The sequence below is a fragment of the Mustela nivalis genome (assembly GCF_964662115.1).
Source record: "Mustela nivalis genome assembly, chromosome: 1".
Lineage (NCBI taxonomy): Eukaryota > Metazoa > Chordata > Mammalia > Carnivora > Mustelidae > Mustela > Mustela nivalis.
The window spans coordinates 136,826,778-136,834,242 of record NC_139020.1 but is presented as its reverse complement, the minus strand read 5'-3'; the positions used below and the strand labels follow the sequence as shown (position 1 = coordinate 136,834,242).

At 41.6% G+C, this 7,465-nt stretch overlaps 1 pseudogene across 1 annotated transcript; it reads left to right on the top strand.

Moving 5' to 3' along the window:
- Positions 1 to 4,396: 4,396 nt before the first annotated feature.
- On the top strand, positions 4,397 to 5,070 carry LOC309861010 (small ribosomal subunit protein eS6 pseudogene; annotated as a pseudogene). The gene has a single exon. The product of its transcript is annotated as a small ribosomal subunit protein eS6 pseudogene (transcript).
- The last annotated feature ends 2,395 nt before the right edge of the window (positions 5,071 to 7,465 follow it).

Sequence of the window (7,465 nt, the reverse complement as noted above, 5' to 3'; positions counted from 1 at the left end):
GGGGTTCTAGAATCAGTCTGGCTAAGTCCTCCTCCTCATCTTGTGTATAGTTTGGCCTTGAGCAAATTGCTCGACCCTTTTGAGTTTCAGTTTCCTCATCTTTAAATGGGCTTAATAACAGCACCCGTATGACAGCCTTGTAATGAGAGTCAAATGAGCTCATGAATGTGAAATGTTTATCACAGTACCTGGGCCAGAGTAATTATACTCTCATCTAGATTAGGTTTGCTTGCCTAATGTTCAAATTGCCACAGGTTTTACATCTTTCTGGGGTCTTTGTCAGAATAAAATCACACCCAGCTGCACCTTGGGACAACAGAGTGCAAACCACTGCGCTGGTAAGCCCTGAGGAACCATAACTAAGCGTTTTAGATAGGGATTATCTGGATCAGTTTAGAGCTCTACTTGCCCCAGAGTTTTCCTCCCTGCCAGGAAGTCTGGAAGCATGCCTTAAAAGCTTGCAAATGTGAGATCAGTGTCTCATCGGAGCAAGAACACATCGCCTCTCCTGGAGCAGTGTCTGCTACAAGCTATCAAAAGATAATCTGTCAAAATCCATAAAGCCTGTGGCTCATGATGAACACATTGGCCAATTTGTCCATCAAATAAAATTAAAAACCTACTACAGATATGCTATGAGAAAAACTGGAAGTGCTAATATGGCTCCCTTGGAACACACATAATGTATTACCTGACGGACCTTGACACGTGTATTGTGGGCTGCTTTGAAAGCCTGTCTCTGGACCATGGAATCTAATGGATAGCATTACTTCGGGAAAGATTCTGAAGTAACCTTTATGTCAAGGGCCATCAAAAATGCCACTGCCTCTTTAGGCCATATTCAGCTTCCAAGGAGTCTACTGCAGAATCACATATGTTAGTTGCATGGATGGCTATGTGCAGTAATCCCAAAGCTTACTTGCCAGAGAGAGGAATTCTACTCAGACTCTTAGCAGTGTGTTACCCTAACTCCATGGGGAAAGCCATTGGATTTAATAACATTTATTTGCTTTCAATAAGAACAGAGAAAATATGTTTCAACTCACTTGCCAGTAGTGATATTTTCTTTAGAGCTCCCTGTCAGAGATGTCTAGTAAAATAATAGGAACTGCTAAGTAATATTTATCTAGGGCAAGTAATATTCTTTTGACCTCCAGTAAGCTCTTAAAGTAATCAAACCTCTCCACATTTAGTCAAAAGCAATTAAGTGACCATTTCTGTCTACCATCATGTACTAATTTTCTATAATTATGTGTTATTAAAAGTGAAATGAAGAGATAGAGAAAGATACAATTCCTAGCTGTGCCATTACTCATTCTTTAACCTTATTAATAATAATAGTAATGATGACAGTTAATATTTATGACAGCTTACCAAGGCCCAGGCAATAGGCTTAGCACTTAACTTACACCCATCTCATTTGATATTTGCAAAAAGTCTTTGGGAGGAAGATGTATTATCATTATATCTTTTTAGTAGTTGAGAAATAGAGACTTGAAAAGGTTAAGACATTTGTCCGGGGCACACTCTTAGTAGATGACTTGGTTGTGTTTCTAAGTTGGGCTGCCTGGCCTGGCAGATCATGTATTCATTGTATATTCTGCCTCCTCTGGGGCCTAATTTACACATCTATATTTGTCTTCCTCTTCTAAGCGACTGGGGAGTCCAGCGCTCAGCCCAGACTGAGTTTCCAGGCTCAGTGTAGGAATGGGTGGGCTGACTCACAGCTGAGAGCGTGGAGCAAAGTGGGACTGGAACCAGGACTGCAAGCTACAGGAGGGCAGGGCGGGGAGCAAGGAGATGTCTGAAATGCCCACTCCTAGTCCAGTGAACCAAAGTGAAGGATCAGCAACAGAGAACCTGAAAGCCAGAGCAAGCAAATTTGGAAGTCAGCCTGGAGAGATTGCCAGAGTCTGGGGAGACAGAAGTAATGGGGACATATGAGAGATGTCCAGGACAAAGGTGGTGGCAGGGCAGAGCTGTAATGGTAGCTGAGCACATTCCTGTGATCCAGGAGATGGAGCTATTTGTGTTTTCTCTCTTCTACAGAACTCATGGAGAGTAGGGGAAATAGCTTAGGTGCAAACACTTTGCAAACTCTGAGAATGTTACTGCGAAGTGTTGTCTGTGTTTGTGAGCACAAAGTCAAATAGTGTGCGTCTGTGTGTCTCCTATAGCAGCCTGGGCTATGGACTGCTGACCTAGGACACCTCAGTTAGGTTTAGGACTAGGAGAATAGTAGGAAGACAGTTTTGGCAAAGAAGGAGAGAAGATCACTTTCCAGCCTAGTCATGTGTTCCAAGGGGAGAATATTGAAATGTACCAAGAGAAGAACAAACACTATTGAAAAATAATGCTGCAGTGCCATGGTTTCTAGGTGATAGTATGTGGTGTATTGGTAAACTGGATACAGGATTTAAAATGCATGTGGTGGATTTGTTTTGTAGCTCAGTTCAGCATGGGTTCATGGCAAAGGCAATCTCTGGGGTTTGTGAGTGCAGTCATTATTCTGGGCAGGGGGCAGCTCAGCAGGGGATGCCGTGCTCAGATGCAGTCAGGGAGAGAGCTTGGTTGACTTCCCCCTCCCCATTCCCTGCAGTACAGGGAGGAAATGTGCAGAAATCTGGTCCTGGGGTCCTAGAGAGCCCATGTTGGGGTTTCTCTTCTACTCCAGCAGCCCGAAGAACTAGAACTAACAGCAGTGGGAGGCAGCTGGGTTCAGACCGCAGCCATGGGGAATGCACCCAGCAGGGAGGCTAGTGCCTGATTTGGCTGGCAGCGGGACCAAGACGGGGAGCGGGCAGGGGCACAGCTGTTAGCTGGCACGGACGCCTGGCAAACAGCAAGCCCTAAGCCAAACGCTGGAGGTTCTGCAGCTTCACCAACAATGGGAAGAAGCTGTGTGGAGATATTTCTCTGCTGGGAATGCCTTTCACTCCCACTGCGTACCATTTACTCGAGGCTGCATAGGAAATAGACATTGACATCAACCGGCCCTCTGCATCATAATCTGACAGAAGAATTCCAAGGACAGTCTGAAGAAATCAGTAAGCCCATCCTTCCAGTTGGTGGGGGAAACACTAGGCCAGAGTAAGCCTTACTTTCCTCTGGGCTGAATAAGTAGGGAAAACCCAGAAAAGCCAATAGAGGAGAGAAAAATGGAGAGCCCACTTTGAGGACAGAGAGAAAAAGGACAAAAAGTTTAATGACAAATGAATATCTTAGGATCAGAAGGTAGTGATTAAACAGAGATAATTGAGGTTTCTGAAAAGGAGATCAGAGCAAAGGGGTGAGAGTGACATTCAGATACATGATAGAAGAAAACTTGCCTGATCTCTGGGAGCCCTGATTATGGATATAGAAATCACTCATGCAGCATCTGTCTGTATTAATGAAAATGTATCTAGACACATCCTGGTTATTTTAAAAAATTTTCAATTCTTCCAAAGTATCCGGGGAGAATATCAGGTGGCCTATGAAAGAGGCAAATCCTAGTTCTCTCTGATAGTCTCTCTATAGTATTAAAATTTTTAAAGAGATTTTATTTATTTCTTTGAAGAGAGAGAGAGAGTGGGTGAGAGAGAGCATGAGTGGGGGAGTGACATGCAGAGAGAGAAGGAGAAGCAGACTCCCCACTGAGCTGGGAGCCCTATGTGGGGCTAATCCCAGGACCTTGGGATGAGCCACTCAAGATGGTCAACTGAATGAGCCACCCAAGCACCTCTATAGTGTTAAAGTTTAGAAGCGCATAGATTACAGGGATATCTGGGCAAAGATTTGGTATAAGAATGGAACAAGAATTTTATTCTTGCATATATATGTAATTTTTATATATAAATTTATAATTTAATTATATATTATGTATAATTAAATTTAAAATAATTTATATTATAATAAATATATAAATATATGGAAATATATTATAGAATATATATAGAAAACAAGAAGTACATTATTTCCAAATGATGATTATTATTATAAGGTCAAAGGGACTTGCTCACATTCTCTGAGTGAATAACTTAGGTCATGCATCTAGGAAGTGTTAAGCACTGTCAGAGCAGACAGCTACCTCTCACCATTTAAAAACAATGCTCCTGGGGCATCTGGGCGGCTCAGTGGGTTAAGCCTCTGCCTTCAGCTCAGGTCACGGTCCCAGGGTCTGGGATGGAGCCCCGCATTGGACTCTCTACTCAGCGGGGAGCCTGCTTCCCCTTCTCTCTCTGCCTGCCTCTCTGCCTACTTGTGATCTCTCTCTGTCAGATAAATAAATAAAATCTTTAAAAACAAAACAAAACAAAACAAAAAAACAATGCTCCTTCTCTTTTTTGTGGTTCCTGGGAGGTGGTAGGTTGCTTCAGGATGGAGCTGAACATCTTTTTCCCAGAGACTTGCTGAAATGGATGATGAATGCAAACTTTTTACCTTTTATGAGAAGCATAAGGCCACAGAAGCTGCTTCTGCTGCTGTGGGTGAAGAAGGCAAGGGTGACGTGGTCCGAATCCGTGGTGGCGATGACAAAAAAGGCTTCACCATGAAGCAGGCTGGTCTGACCCATGGTCATGTCCCCTGCTGCTGAGTGAGGGGCATTTGTGCTTCAGACCAAGGAGGACTGACTGGAGAGAAAAAGTGCAAACCTGCTCGAGGTCGCACTGTGGATGCAATCTCAGTGTTCCCAGCTTGGTCATTGTAAAATAAAAGGAGGAGAAGGACATTCCTGGGCTTACTGCTGTGTCTCGTCACTTGGCATGCAAAGGAGCTAGCAGGATCCACAAGCTTTTCAGTCTCTCCCAAGAAGACGATGTCCACCTGCATATTGTGAGAAAGTGCCTGAATAAAGAAGCTAAGAAACCTAGAATCAAAGCACCTAAGACTCAGCACCTTGTTACTCCGTGGGCCCTCCAACAGAAACGTCAGTGTATTGCTCTGAAGAAACAGCTCACGAAGTAAAACAAGGAAGAGGCTGCAGGACGGGCTAAACTTCTGCCAAGAGAAGGAAGGAGACCGAGGGAAAACACCAGCAACAGAATGCCGAGGGACAGAGCTGTCTTCCCTGAGAGCTTCTACCTCTAAGTCTGAGGCCAGTCAAAAATGAGATTTTTCTAGAGTTACAAATAAATAAGAGCAGACTTAAAAAAAGAAAAACAAGCCAGTGTTCCCCTGTCAATAATGGGAGCATAATGTGTCTTCCTTGGTTTCTCACGAAAAATTCAGCCATGGAATTTGACTCAATCATACCACATTCTCCTCTCACCTCTGTTCTCTATTAGGGTGATTCACTCTTTCTTAATTTTTCACATTGTTCCTCTGAATTTCTATGATTCATTGAACTAGGTTAGTCAGGGCTTTCATTTTTAGAGAATTGGTTGCAAATTGATTCATAACATGGTTCTTTTAAGATGACCACTTAACAATGAGTCATTGTTGGCTTTTACAGGTGTCTGTGTCAGTAGCTCACTTCTTGCTGAGCACTGCTCTTTCCTCAGGTAGAAACAGTCCATTTTGAGACTGCAGGGACCTCATCCACCAATTCACAGTCGTTTGTGTTATAAGCAATACCAAAGCTGTCTGATTCTAGCCCTCTAGAGTGAGGGGAAAACTAGTGAAGACTATTTGCATTGTCTGTCTCAGGGAAGACAGGGAAGCTTATTCTGGAGATGACTGATTCCCGAATCAATTGCTCGTAAACCCCTTGGCTTTATCATTATTCATACATATTGGATCATCTTTTAGATAATCTGAAGTTGTTTCCTGATTTGGGGGTGAAGTCTAGGGCAAGTCTTTATCTTTGTTCTAGGAGCAAAGCTTCAAGAGATATTAAGGGTGCACAACTCACCTCCCTCCTGATTTGACCCTGGCTCACAATAAATGTGGCAGTGGGTTGGGGATTTCCTGGGAATTTCTTTGCTCTGCTTGAAATGTGCCAGAGATGCACAGCCCTCTTCTTTGTCCTCTGTTGTTTATTATACCCAGACAACATTTAATTCTCTGTTTGAAGAAGGCTAAAGCTGGATTATTTTTGCCTAAGGATTATCACTTTGTGAGTTATCAGGGGTAAATTTTAGACTACTTTTCCTGAATATAAACATTGTACGCACACACACATACGTATATGTATGTATGTGTGTATATATATATATATATTGCATGTATGTTTGTATGTATGCATATATGTATATATTTACATAAGTGTAGTGTTTCAAAGTCAAATAAAATATTTTTATATTGCCTATTTCTTTTTGTGAAAGTCAGTAACTTTTTATGAAGTCAATAACTTTGACTTTATTACTATTACTTAATAGATAATATAAGCATAAAGGCATGAAATAAATCTTTACAAAATATTTTAAATGACAAATTCATATCTCCTAACATCTGTATAATTTTCTCAATAATCTTGATTTCTTCTACTTTTAATGTTATGATCCAATAGTTTTCAAAATATTTTCATCCACTATGTGTTCATACTATAGATATAATATATATAATATGTATATTTCATATATAGATCTCTATATATGTATATGTATACACATCTATATATATGTATATAGAGATCTATATCTTTGAAATATCACTTGGTTAGATTTTATCACATGAATATCCAAAGGACTTAATTTGTCATGTGTTCCCAGTCCTATTGTCAGGAAAGAGGTCCTGCAACTGCAGGGCTGCCAAAAGGAAGAATAATAGTTTAGATCACTGGTTTTCCAATTCACTCATTCACTTGCTTTGTTTGTTTCTTTGTTCATTCATTCAGTAGGAGGGAGAAAATAAAATATATTTAATATATATTAATAGTATGTAATAGATTACAATTACACGCACACGTATGTATACACTCACGCATATATAAAATCTAAGGGAGAGTGAATCTGCCAGCTCACTGTGGTCTTCTGGTGTGTGCTAGGGGCTTGGTGGTGGTTGGAGTGTTAGGGAATAAGGAGATTTACGTCGAAACGTGAGGGAGAAAAGGATCCATGAAAGAAGGTGAAGTGTGTGTGGGGAAGAGTGGTGAGGGAGTAATTTGCGGGGATGCATTGTGAGCTGAGGAAGGGAGGCCAAAGCCTTGGGGAGGCTTTGGAATTTGGACAAAGGACTTTAGGAAATGTTGCCATGGGTCTGTGTTGGCTACCCTTTGGCATTCTTGCAGAGATATCATTAGGTATCTCTTTTGGCTACTGGGAAGTATTTCTTGGAATGGCAGCCGGCACTGAGAGTGAACATGTGCTAGGTGCTGATGTTACAATGGTGGGCATAAAACACATGCTGTCTGTTCTCATGAACGTACATACTAGTAGAGGACTGGCATGAATCAAATAACCATCAAAGTATTCTTCATCCATTCACCCACTGTTTTTTAAGCACCTATAATGTTCCAGGCAGTGTTTTAAGTCCTTGGGATTCTGGTTCATCAGTAAAACAAACAGACAATATTATTCCTGCCTGTGGTGGCTTTATAATGTGC